Raw genomic sequence first — 13933 nt, 5'->3', positions numbered from 1 at the left:
CTGCCACTCAGAATGCTCTGCTCTCTCTTCTCCACTCACCACTCTTCCCTAAATCATTGTTTATATCCTACTTCCTCCATGAGTTTTCAGGTAGAGGTTACATAGTCATCTAGAAGACTCACCTGCCTCTATCCTTATGCATCTTTTGTGGAGTTTTGCAGATAAAAGAGTGGGAACAAAGGGGGATACCTGGGTGGCTCAGTCGGTTAAGGGTCTGGTCATGATCTCAGGGTTGTGAGACGGAGCCCCACATGGGGCACCATACTCAGCAGGGAGTCAGCTGGAGATTCTCTCCCTCTCCTTCTGTCCCTCCCACCCCCTCACTTGTGTGCATGCTGTCTCTCAAATAAGTAAATAAATCTTTAGAGTGGGAACAAAGGAATAAACAAGTGAGCCCTAAGTGAGAAAGTGGAAGGAAGCCTAAAGCTTCAATGAAAATTGAAATTGCTACATAGAGTAGAACACTATGCTTCTCACTTCCTGAAGATTTCCCTGATCACACCCAACATTTTTCACTCAAAATGTCCCAGCTGCACTTTGCCACTACAATTGCTTGTGTGTCTACTTGATGTTAGTTCTCATATTTTCGCTTAGTTTTTGCCTCTCATTAAACTATGAAGATTTTTAAGCCAGTATACACAATTCAAAACAACTATGCCCTGAAATAATTTATATGCTGCTGCTATGTTCTGCCAAAGAAACTCTCACTTCCTCTACTAGAATAATCATCAATCTTTGATCATTATTGCTTAAGTCACTCAAGGCCTGTATCCCATCTTCCCAGGGTCCCTTCCTCCAATATGTACTATCTGTGCCCTGAAACAGGGGTCCCTGAAACTTGTATCTCTGCTTTACCTACCCCCGCCTCCTTTCTTCTCCCAAGCACTACCAATCCAAGGCAGGAGAATGGGCCAGACCAATTCTGAGAGTTTAGGAGTAGAAGATACCATAGAAGATACCAACTTCAAATTTAAATGGGCATTGGAGTTTCCAAAATGTATCTGCTATTCCCCATCTCTACGGGGAATTCCTCACTGACCTTGTTCTTCTGTAGGCTTTTTAGTATCATCAATCTCAGGGACCTGTCTGCCCCTCACTATTACCCTGCTGTTTATGTACACACCTCTCTATCCCCACAGTGTTGTCATTCAGAACAGTGGCAATCAGAACAGTGGCAATTTACTACCCTCCTCCCAGTCTAACCAAAGTTCCGAGTCTATGTTACAGACTAAAAAAGTTTTTAATGCTAAACAAAGACACAAGTACTTTATTGGGGTGTTTTCCAACTTTATTGAGATATGAAATAGCTACAGCCTTGTGTAGGTTTAAGGTGTACAATGTGATGATTTGATACATTTAGATATTGTGAAATGATTACAATAGAGCTAAAATTACCATTATTTTGTGTGTGTGGTTAAAACATTCAGTATCTACTCTCTTAGCAACATATATTAGATGCTCAGAACTTTTTTTCTTCATCTTATAACTAGAAATTTGTACCCTTTGACTAACATCTCCTCATTTCCCCCACCCTCCAACCCTTGGCAACCACCATTCCACTCTCTGTTTCTACGAGTTTGTTTTTTTAGATTTCAAACATAGGTGAGATCATACAATATTTGTCTTTCTCTGACTTTTTTTATTTCACTTAATGTAATGTCCTTGAGGTCCATGTAAGGTGTCACAAATGGCAAGATTTCCTTCTTTCTCATGGCTGAATAATATATTCCTGTGTGTGTATATATTATATGTGTGTGTATGTGTACCACATCTTCTTTATCTACTCATCCATCAATGACACTTGGGCTGTTTCCATATCTTGGCTATTGTGAATAATGCTGCAATGAACATGGATGTGCAGATACACCTTCGACATCCCAATTTCATTTCCTTTGAATATATACCCTGAAGGGGGATTGCTGGATCATATGATAGTTCTAGTTTTAATTTCTTGAGGAACCTCCATATTGTTTTCCATAGTGGCTCTAACAATTTACTTTCCCACCAACAGAACATGTGTTCCCTTTCCTCCACATCTTCAAGAATACCTGTTATCTCTTACCTGTTTGATGATAGCCATTCCGAAAAGTAAAAGGTTTTGATTTGCATTTTCCAGATGATGAATGATGTTGAGCATCTTTACATATACCTGTTAACCATTTTTATGTCTTCTTTGGGGGACTGTCTATTCAGGTCCTCTGTCCGTTTTTTAATTGGGTTGTCTGAGTTTTTTCTGTGACTGAGTCATATTAGTTCTTTATATATTTTAGATACTAACCACCTATCAGATGTATAGCTTGCAAATAATTTCTCCCAGTCCAAAGATTACCTTTTTGTTTTGTAATTTCTTCTGTTGTGCAGAGATTTTTTATTTTATTTTATTTTAAATATTTTATTTATTTATTTATTAATGAGAGACAGAGAGAGAGAGAGAGAGGCAGAGACACAGACAGAGAGAGAAGCAGGCTCCACGCAGAGAGCCTGATGTGGGACTTGATCCTAGGTCGCCAGGATCACACCCTGGGCTGAAAGTGACCCTAAACCACTGAGCCACCTGGGCTGCCCAATAATCATATTTCTTTCTTTCTTTCTTTTTGTATATTTTTTATTGGAGTTCGATTTACCAATATATAGCATAACACCCAGTGCTCATCCCATCAAGTGCCCCCCTCAGTGCCTATCACCCAGTCACCCCAACCCCCCACCCACCTCCCTTTCCTCTACCCCTGTTCGTTTCCCAATATTAGGAGTCTCTCATGTTCTGTTGTCCTCACTGATATTTCCCACTCATTTTCTCTCCTTTCCCCTATAATCCTTTTCACTACTTTTTTATATTCCCCAAATGAATGAGACCATATAAAGTTTGTCCTTCTCCGACTGACTTATTTCACTCAGCATAATACCCTCCAGTTCTACCCATGCCAAAGCAAATGTTGGGTATTGTTTCTGATGGCTGAGTAATATTCCATTGTGTATACACACCACAGGTTCTGTATCCATTCATCTTTCCTTGGACACGGAGGATCCTTCCACTGTTTGGCTATTGTGGATATTGCTGCTATGAACACTGGAGTGCAGGTTTCCTGCCTTTTCACTACATCTGTATCTTGAGGGTAAATCAGCAGTGCAATTGCTGGGTTATAGGGCAGTTCTATTTTTAACTCTTTGAGGAACCTCCACTCCTCCACTTTTCCAGAGTGGCTGCACCAGTTCATGTTCCCACCAACAGTGCAAGAGGGTTCCCCTTTCTCCTCATCCTCTCCAACATTTGCTGTTTCCTGTCTTGTTAATTTTCCCCATTCTCACTGGTGTGAGGTGGTATCTCATTGTGGTTTTGATTTGTATTTCCCTGATGGCAAGTGATGCGGAGCATTTTCTCATGTGCTTGTTGGCCATGTCTATGTCTTCCTCTGTGAGATTTCATGTTCACGTCTTTTTGCCCATTTCATGATTGGATTGTTTGTTTCTTTGCTGTAGAGTTTAATAAGTTCTTTATAGATCTTGGGTACTAGCCCTTTATCTGATAGGTCATTTGCAAATATCTTCTCCCATTCTGTAGGTTGTCTTTTAGTTTTGTTGACTGTTTCTTTTGCTGTGCAGAAGATTTTATCTTGATGAAGTCCCAATAGTTCATTTTTGCTTTTGTTTCCCTTGCCTTCATGGATGTATCTTGCAAGAAGTTGCTGTGGCCAAGTTCAAAAAGGGTGTTGCCTATGTTCTCCTCTAGGATTTTGATGGATTCTTGTCTCACATTTAGATCTTTCATCTATTTTGAGTTTATCTTTGTGTATGGTGTAAGAGTATGGTCTAATTTCATTCTTCTGCATGTGGCTGTCCAATTTTCCCAGCGCCATTTCTTGAAGAGACTGTCCTTTTTCTAGTGGATAGTCTTTCCTGCTTTGTCAAATATTAGTTGACCATAGAGTTGAGGGCCCATTTCTGGATTCTCTATTCTGTTCCATTGATCTATGTGTCTGTTTTTGTGCCAATACCGTACTGTCTTGATGATCACCCCTTTGTAGTACAACCTGAAATCCGGCATTTTGATGCCCCAGGCTCTGGTTTTCTTTTTCAATATTCCCCTGGCTACTCAGGGTCTTTTCTGATTCCACACAAACTTAAGATGATTTGTTCCAACTCTCTGAAGAAAGTCCATGGTATTTTGATAGAGATTGCATTAAATGTGTAAATTGTCCTGGGTAGCATTGACATTTTCACAATATTAATTCTTCCAATACATGAGCATGGAATATTTTTCCATCTCTTTGTATCTTCCTCAATTTCTTTCAGAAGTGTTCTGTAGTTTATAGGGTATAGATTCTTTACCTCTTTGGTTAGATTTATTCCTAGGTATCTTATGCTTTGGGGTGCAATTGTAAATGGGATTGATTCCTTAATTTCTTTTTCTTCAGTTTCATTTTTAGTGTATAGAAATGCCACAGATTTGGGGGCATTGATTTTGTATCCTGCCACACTGATGAATTGCTGTATGAGTTCTAGCAATGTTGGAGTGGAGTCCTTTGGGTTTTTCTAAGTACAGTATCATGTCATCTGCAAAGAGGGAGAGTTTGACTTCTTCTTTGCCAATTTGAATGCCTTTTATTTCTTTTTGTTGCCTTATTGCTTAGGCTAAGACTTCTAGTTAGTACTCTTTGAATAACAGTGTTGAAAGTGGACATCCCTGTCATGTTCCTGATCTTAGGGGAAAGGCTCTCAGAGTTTCCCCATTGAGAATGATATTTGCTGTGGGCTTTTCATAGATGGCTTTTAAGATGCTGAGGAATGTTCCCTCTATCCCTACACTCTGAAGAGTTTTGATCAGGAATGGATGCTGCATTTTGTCAAATGCTTTCTATGCATCTATTGAGAGGATCATATGGTTCTTGTTTTTTCTCTTGTTGATGTGATCTATCATGTTGATTGTTTTACACATGTTGAACCAGCCTTGCATCCCGGGGATAAATCCCACTTGGTCATGGTGAATAATCTTCTTAATGTACTGTTGGGTCCTATTGGCTAGTACCTTGTTGAGAATTTTTGCATCTGTGTTCATCAGGAATATTGGTCTATAATTCTCCTTTTTGGAATTTTGGGGTCTTTGTCTGGTTTGGGGATTAAGGTGATGCTGGACTCATCGAATGAGTTTGGAAGTATTCCGTCCCTCTCTATCTTTCAGAACAGCTTTAGTAGAATAGGTATGGTTTCTTCCTTAACTGTTTGATAGAATTCCCCTGGGAAGCCATCTGACCCTGAACTTTGGTGTCTTGGGAGATTTTTGATGACTGCTTCAATTTACTCCCTGGTTATTGGCCTGTTCAGGTTTTCTATTTCTTCCTGTTCCAGTTTTGCCAGTTTGTGGTTTTCCAGAAATGTGTCTATTTCTTTTAGATTGCCTAATTTATTGGCGTATAGCTGCTTATGTTTTTAAAATCATTTGTATTTTCTTGGTATTGGTTGTGGATCTCTCCTTTTTCATTCGTGATTTTTTAATTTGAGTCTTTTTTTTTTAATAAGTCTGGTTAATGGTTTATCTATCTTATTAATTCTTTCAAAGAACGAACTCCTGGTTTTGTTGATCTGTTCTACAGTTCTTCTGGTCTCTATTTCATTTAGTTTTGCTCAAATCTTTATTAACTCTCTTCTTCTGCTGGGTGTAGGTTTTATTTGCTGTTCTTTCTCCAGTTCCTTCAGGTGTGAGGAGCTGCGCAATAAATTTTACTGCGATGTATTTCCCTCTCAAGACTGTTTTTGCTGTATCCCAAAGATTTTGAACAGTTGTATCTTAATTTTCATTAGTTTCCATGAATCTTTTAAATTCTTCTCTAATTTCCTGGTTGACCCTTTCATCTTTTAGCAGGATGCTCTTTAACCTCCACGTGTTTGAATTTCTTCCAAATTTCTTCTTGTGGTTGAGTTCTAGTTTCAAAACATTATGGTCTGTAAATATGCAGGGGACAATCCCAATCTTTTGGTATCAGTTAAGATGTGATTTGTGACCCAGTATGTGGTCTATTCTGGAGAAAGTTCCATGTGCACTTGAGAAGAATGTGTATTCAGTTGCGTTTGGATGTAAAGTCTGTAAATATCTGTGAAATCCATCTGGTCCAGTGTATCATTTAAAGCTCTTATTTCTTTGGAGATATTGTGCTTAGAAGATCTGTCATTTGCAGAAAGTGCCGTGTTGAAGTCTCCCAGTATTAGTGTATTATTATCTAAGTATGTCTTTACTTTGGTTATTAATTGATTGATATACTTGGCAGCTCCCACATTAGGGGCATAAATATTAGTGATTGTTAGGTCCTCTTGTTGGACAGACCCTTTAAGTATGATATAGTGTCCCTCTTCATTTCTTACTATAGTCTTTGGGATAAACTTTAATTTATCTGATATGAGGATTGCTACCCTAGCTTTCTTTTGAGGACCATTTGAATGGCAATGGTTCTCCAACCTTTCATTTTCAGGCTGTAAGTGTCCTTAGGTCTCAAATGAGTCTTTTGTAGACAGCAAATAGATGGGTCTTGCTTTTTTATTCAGTCTGTAACCCTGCGTCTTTTGATGGGATCGCTTAGCCCATTCACATTCAGAGTTACGATTGAAAGATATGAATTTAGTGTCATTGTAATACCTATTCAGTAGGTAATACCTATTCAGCTTCCTTCCTTGCCATCAACTTGTCTTCTATGTCACTCATTCTTTCTTCTACCTCATTAACCCTTGGTGTTAGGACCTCCAGTTTGGATTGCATCTCATTTAATTGATTTTTAATTTTGGCCTGATTAGATATAAATTCTGCAGTCATGAAGGCTCTTGAATCCTTTATGCTTTTTTCCAGAGCCACCAGTAGCTTTATAATTGTGCTTCTGAATTGGATTTCTGACTTCAAATTGTAATTTAAATTCTGTAACTCTGTGGGAGAGAGTACTATTTCTAGTTCTTTCTTTTGTGGTGAGTTCTTTTTTCTAGTCATTTTGCTCAGTGCAGAGTGGCTAAAAACAAGTTGTACTGGAAAAAGGAAGGAAAAAAAAAGAGAAAAAAGGGAGGAAAAAACAAAAGACAAAAACAAACACAAGGAGGGGTATCCTCTGGTTCTATATACTGTAAATCCCTCGACTTCCCCTGGAGCTTTCCAGTGCTGCTGGGCCAAGAACTTGCTTTTCCCCTGTCCTTCCAGCGGGTCTTTTGGGGGAGACGCCTGCTGTGCTGACTCTCAGGTGTGTGCACCTGGGGAGATGCCCCGCCCCCTGCCAGGTGCTGGCTCAGTCAGAGCTGTGTACCCCTTAGGCCCCTGTTCCCTGGCGGCCGCCCCTCCCAGGCACAGGGTGACACCAGGAGGGACACCACCACTGGCGGCGGCCGCCCCCCAGCCCTGGAGTCAGCTCCCCAGTAACCACCGCAGCAACCAGTCCGCAGGGGCCTGGATGCTCCGGGGGCGGGGGGGGCGGGGGCGCTGCCCTGCACAGCTCAGGGGCCCCGGGGCAGGAGCGTCCCCGCTGTCCTGGGCCCTCCCTGCCCCCGCCTGTCCCGGGGGAGCAGGGTCCCGGTCTGTGTCCCCCGCGCCCTGGGCTCCGGGGCCTGCGCCGCTGGAATCGCGCTCCCGGGCCACGGCTCCCGAAGGCAGCAGGTGCAGCCCCCTCCGCCCGGAGCCCCCGCCCGCCCCCCGGCTCCTCCCCGAGGCCCCCCGGCGCGGCTCCGGCCCTTCCCCGAGCTCGGCCCGCTCTCCCCCGGGCGCCCTCCCGCTAGCGGCCCCGGGAACCTGGGGGCTCCGCTGCCTCCTGCGGTCCCGCCCGAGCTCCCTGCGAGCGCCCTCCCGGCGGGAAGACTCCGGGGATCGTCGCGGCCCCGTCCCCGCTTCTCCCGGGCCCTCCCGGCCTGAGCCCCGCTCCTCGCAGCCCCGCCCCCACTGGATGCTTTTTTATCTTTTTCCACCTTCCTACCATGTTAGAAGTGAAAACCCTTCTCTCTGTAGCGTTCCAGCTGTTCTCTCTTTAAATCTCAGGTTGAATTCATAGGTTCTTCAGGATGATTGGAAAGTAATCTAGGTAAGTTGGTGGGACCAGGTGACTTGGGGACCCTACTCCTCCACCATCTTGCCCACCCCTCCCCTCCCTTATTTTATTTTATTTTAAAGATTTTATTTATTTATTAATGAGAGACACAGAGAGAGGCAGATACAGACAGAGGGAGATGCAGGCTCCCTGCAGGAGGCCTGATGTGGGACTCTATGCAGGACTAGATCCCAGGACCCCAAGATCACGACCTGAACCAAAGACAAATGCTCAACATGAGCCACCTAGGTGTCCCTGTGCAGAGACGTTTTAGTTTCATATAGTCTCATTTATTTATTTTTGCTTTTGTTGTTTGCATTCGGTGTCAAATCCAAAAACCATTGCCAAGACCAATCAATGTTAAGGAAATTACCCTCTGTGTTTTCTTTAAGGAGAATCACAGTTTAGAAGTCTTATATTTAAGTCTTTAATCCATTTGAGTTGATTTTTGTATAAGGTAAGATAAAGATCCAATTTCATTATTTTGCATGTGGATATCCAGCTTTCCCAACACCATTTTTATTAAAGAGACTATCCTTTCCCCATTGTACATTCTTGGTGCCTTTGTTGAAATTAGTTGACTATAAATGTGTGAGTTTATTTCTGGATTTTTTATTCTGTTCTATTGATCTATGTGTATGATTTCATGCCGATGCCATAATGTTTTAATTACCATTACTTTGTAATACAATTTGAAATCAGAAAGTGTGATGCTTCCAGCTTTGTATTTCTAAGGATTGCTTCGAATATTCAGAGTCTCTTGTGGTTCCATACAAGTTTTATAATTGATTTTTCTCATTTCTGTGAAAAATGTCATTGGAATATTGATAGAGATTGCCTTGAACTTATAGTTGGCTTTAAATAATACAGACAAATTAACAATATTAGTTCTTTCAATCCATGAACATGGGATATCTTTCCATTTATTTGTATCTTCTTTAATAATTTTCATCAGAATCATGAAATTTACTGTATAGATGATCACCTTCTTGATTAAAATTATTCCAACATATTTTGTTTTAATGCTACTAACAGGATTGGTTTTTTGTTTGTTTCTTTCTTTCTTTTTCAAATATTTTCTTGTTGGTGTACAGAAACAAAACTGATTTGTATACATTGATTTTTTTTATCCTGTAAGTTTACTGAATTTGGTAATTAGTTCTAACCATTTTTTTGGAGGAGTCATTAAGATGCTTTTCCTCTTACCCTCTCCAGTGCATCAATCCAAGACTTTTTGCCCCAGCAGCATACTGGAACTTCTCCACTACACTCCTGGACTTCCACAAAGGCTTCTCATCTGTGGATGATTAAGTTAGTTTTTTCCAGGGGTTTCCAGACTGCAGCTGAGAGGGGCTGGAGCTGGTTCAAGGGTTGTTTTAGAGTCTACAGCTGGAATGGAGATCTGTTTACCTCTTTTTTTTTTTTTTTTTTTGATCTGTTTACCTCTTACAGGTGAGCGAGACTTCTCCTAGGTTCCTTGTTATAAGGTGCTAGTGACAGAACAAAAGTTAAAGAGCTGTAGGTGAGTCCTCAGGAGTATAGAGCTAATTTTGGGTCTATAGCTAAGACCATAGTCAGTGAGCCAACTGCCTGGGTATGGACCTGTCCTCACAAAACAGCTCTCCTCATTCTTGGACTGCATCAGGCTTTCACAATCTCCCACCTGGATCCCACAGCCCCCTTCAAAGTCACTTTTGTCTGTGGATGGAGGCCAAATTGTTGTCGAGGGGATACCAATGTTTTATTTGGCCAATTTTCTGACATCATTCTCCAAGAGTCATCTTCTTTGGATTTGCACATTTAACTATTCAAATATCCAACAGAATATTTGAAATTTCACAATTTTCTTTATGTTCCTCAAGGTTAAATTCTTAGTTCTCCCATTCTCCTCTCCTTCCAATCAGCTTTGATCTTTACTTCTCCTCTTGCTTCCAGACCTGCCCATACACATTTGTTCTCCAGAGTATGCTCAGTGATCTTTCCAAAACTGTCCCAATTCTGGCTACCCATTACTGATATGCTTTGGGACACAGTCTGATTCTCTCCCAAGCTTTGTGCCTGAGAGGCTGTACCTGGTAGTGGTCAGAGCACACTCTGTACAGACTGCTTGAGTTCCTCTTCAACCTTTGCTAGCTTGACTAGTCACTAGTGTGTGACTTTGGGTAAGTTACTGCATCATACTATATCTCTCTTCTATGTGATAGAAACAACAATACTCCCTACCTTAGAGAATTTATAAGAATTAAGTGAATTGTTATGCATAAAGCCTGTGACTTGCAAGTGACTTCTTTACTTGTTTGTATGTATCCTAGTTATATCAGGCTGCAAATCCTTTGAAAGCAGGAAACATTCCTTGCCCACCATTCTATTCTAGTGCCAGGAATACTGTTAGCATCTGGTAAATGCTTCCTAAATGCTTCTTCAATAAATGTTGAAAGCAAAAAGAATAAGAAAATAAAGGTAAATTTTACCATTTATACATACCTTTAACATTTAGTACAAAGATTCAGAAAACCCTAGTGGTTCAACCTTTAATATTTTAAATTAGAACATCTACCGAATGGGTTTTTATGATCTTCATTATTCCTGAACATGGTGTCAACTTGGTATGTGGAATGAAAACAAATTTTCCCAGATGAACAAAAAGCTCTGTACTTTCTTCAGTTGTGTGCATCCTATCTAAGGCATACCAGACTAAACTATCCCTTCTAGCCAGAGTTTGAGACAGAGCAGACAAGACAAAAATGATGTTTCTTTCTGGCACACCTTATGTGATTTGGAAATTTAAATGCTTCTTGATGATGCCAATGATGATGGTGATGAAATCATGACAATAAGGTTTAGTCTAGTGAGAGTCCTAGATGTTCCCATCAATATTATGAATTGAGATTTGACAGGAAAATGGAGAAGGAAAGGCAAGAATTTCATCCTCTCCTACTTCCCAAGAACTCTATATTTATTATCTCTTTTATTTTTGCTTGATCTTCCCCTTCAAAATATTTTTAATTCTCTACCTTGAGAAGGAAAGAGAGAAAGATAGGAAGGTAGAAAGGGAGGAAGGAAGGAAGGAAGGAAGGAAGGAAGGAAGGAAGGAAGGAAGGAATAGAAAGAAAGAATCCCTCAAGCTTACTCTAACCTTGCTTGACATTCCACTTTCTTCTCCTTCACAACACAATTTCCCAAATGAAACATCTATAGGTCATCACCTCTCATGCACTCTTTGGCCATCTATGGCATGATTTGTTCCATCTCTTTGCCATGTCAATTAATCTAGTGGGTATTTCTCAGTCTCCTATCTGGTCTCTCAGTAGCAGCTGTGAAATTTTTGTGTCCACTTGACTGGGTCATGGGGTACCCAGATATTCAATCAAACATTATTTGGGTGTGTCTGTCAGGGTGTTTTTGGAAGAGATTAATATTTAAATCAGTAGACTGACTAAAGTAGATTGCCTTCCCTAATGTGAATGGGCCTCACACAATTAGTTGAAGGCCTGTGTAGAGCAAAACAGGATGACCCTCCCTGAGCAAGAAAAGAATTCCTCCTACTTGACTGCCTTTGAACCAGAACACTAGCTTTTTCCTACCTTCAGATTCTAACTGAAACAGCATGTCCTGGGTCTCCAGCCTGCCAGCATTTGGATTGGAGGTATACTATGGTTCTCTTGGCTCTCCAGTTGCTGACTCATCCTGCAGACCTTGGGACTTGTCAGCCTTCATAGCTATGTGAGCCAGTTCCTTATAAATCTTTTCATATATATATATGAATTGTATATATATATATATATAATATGTGTGTGTATATATATATGTGTGTGTGTGTGTTGTGTGAATTATATATGTGAATTATGTATATGAATTATATATATATATTATATATATTTTTTAGTTCTGTTTTTCTGGGAACAGACTAACTTGACTAACTCAGCAACCTTTCTATTCTCCCATCTCCATCTCCTTATCTATTCTCTCTAGCACAGTCTAATCTGGCTTCTATCATGCCAAGACCATCTAAGACCTTCATGTAGTTAAATCCAATGAACATTCTCAGTTTTACTTCTCTTGGCCTTTTAGCATATTTGATAACTGATACTTAGTTCCTTGTGAAAATGTTTGTTCTGCATCCTCTGTGACACCACTCCTTAGTTTTTCTCTACCTTTCAACTCTTTCTTTGTCTCTTTTGCAAGCTCACATTCCTTTTTCTGGCCATTAAATAGTAGAGTTCTTTCAACTCATCCAGACCCTCTTCTCATACACACCCTAGGCAATCTCGTCTATGACCATTTGTACTTCAGTGATGCTCACGTTTTATTCCCTGCTGTCTCTTATAAACTCTAGTTTTGTGAACTCAAATACCTCCTTGGATTTAACACTTGAAGTCCTAAAAGGAGCTCTGCTACCACATTCCCCATCCTTCGGTATTCTTTATTTCAACAAAGGGTGGCACCATCTGTTGAGTTGCACTCTAAGAAACCTGAAGGCTTCGGTAACAATCTCCTCCTGTCATCTACCTTATCTAATCCATTACCAAATCCTGTCTAGTTTACCTCCTAAATATCTATTTGATCCACCTTTTCACCTTGCCTCTATTTTTATCCAAAACGTTATCTTCCCACCTAGTACGGAAAGGGCATCTCCTAGTCACACTCTCACCAGTGTTTCTTTTCAATCCATTCTTCAGACTGTTGCAAGACTGAAACATCTCTTACTCCACTCACTGCTCCGCACACACACCAGCTTGAAGCCCTTTAATCATTCCCCACCACTCTTGGGAGAAGGATCAAAAAAATCATTCACTGATCCGAGAGAGCTTTGTATGATCTGTCCATCACCTCTATTTCATCCCAACTGGAGCCTCCTGCTCTCAGGTGTTCCTACCACAGTCATTTCTCAGTTCCTTACTGGGGTCATCTTCCATCTTGTGACAGTATTTTGCACACTCTATTCCCTCGTGAAGTGCTCTTCCTCCTGAAATGTTATTTCCTTAGGAAACCTTATCTAACTTACCATATTAAAATAGATCACAGTGTTATACTCTGCCATATATTCTTCCTTTTTTACAGCAATTATTACATTTGCCCTTGTGATCAATTAAGTGACACTCAATTCCTCAAGAATGTAAACACCTTGAGGGCAGGGATTCCATCTGCCTTATTCAAAGTAACCTCAGCCTTTTGCTAAAAAGACTGGCAGTAAACATAAGTTGACTTTCTAATGAGAAAGGAGACACTTTACATTATCTCCCCTCTGGCTTTAAGAAGAAAAAGATCCTGGCCATAGCTCTTTCTCCACTATTTAATTTAGTAGAAAAGTAATAAAATATTAACTCTTCTGCTGTAACGCTTACTTCATTTTGATAATATTTGGACTTTCAACAAAGTTACATTGCTCCTGTCTAAAGAGATCTGAGGCCTCCTTCAATTTTCCAGCATAAGATACAACCATGCAAAACAGAGAAGATACAGTGTGTTATGCAGTAGCCAGAAAAAGGGCTTCTAGCCTGAGCACTTGATGTCATTAAATGTAGTTTAGGGAGACAGTAAGGCTGCCTATAGTCAAATCCTGGATCTGCCACTTAAAGCTGTGTGATGATAGCAAGTTACTTAACCTCTCCAGGCCTCAGGTTCCTAATAAAATGGGATTAATAACAGAATTTACTTCATAGTGTGGTTGTGATGACTGAAAGAATTAGTATATGTAATACACTTAGGACAAGCTAAGCATATAGTGGTAATGATTATTTAAGATGCATTTATTCCACCAATAAGTTGAGTGGACCAAAATGACTTTTTATTTATTTTTTTTTTTAATTTTTATTTATTTATGATAGTCACAGAGAGAGAGAGAGGCAGAGACACAGGCAGAGGGAGAAGCAGGCTCCGTGCACCGG

The sequence above is a fragment of the Canis lupus genome, chromosome 13 (assembly GCF_011100685.1).
Source record: "Canis lupus familiaris isolate Mischka breed German Shepherd chromosome 13, alternate assembly UU_Cfam_GSD_1.0, whole genome shotgun sequence".
NCBI lineage: Eukaryota > Metazoa > Chordata > Mammalia > Carnivora > Canidae > Canis > Canis lupus.
The sequence above is the reverse complement of the archived record's forward strand: the minus strand, read 5'-3'. Positions refer to the sequence as shown.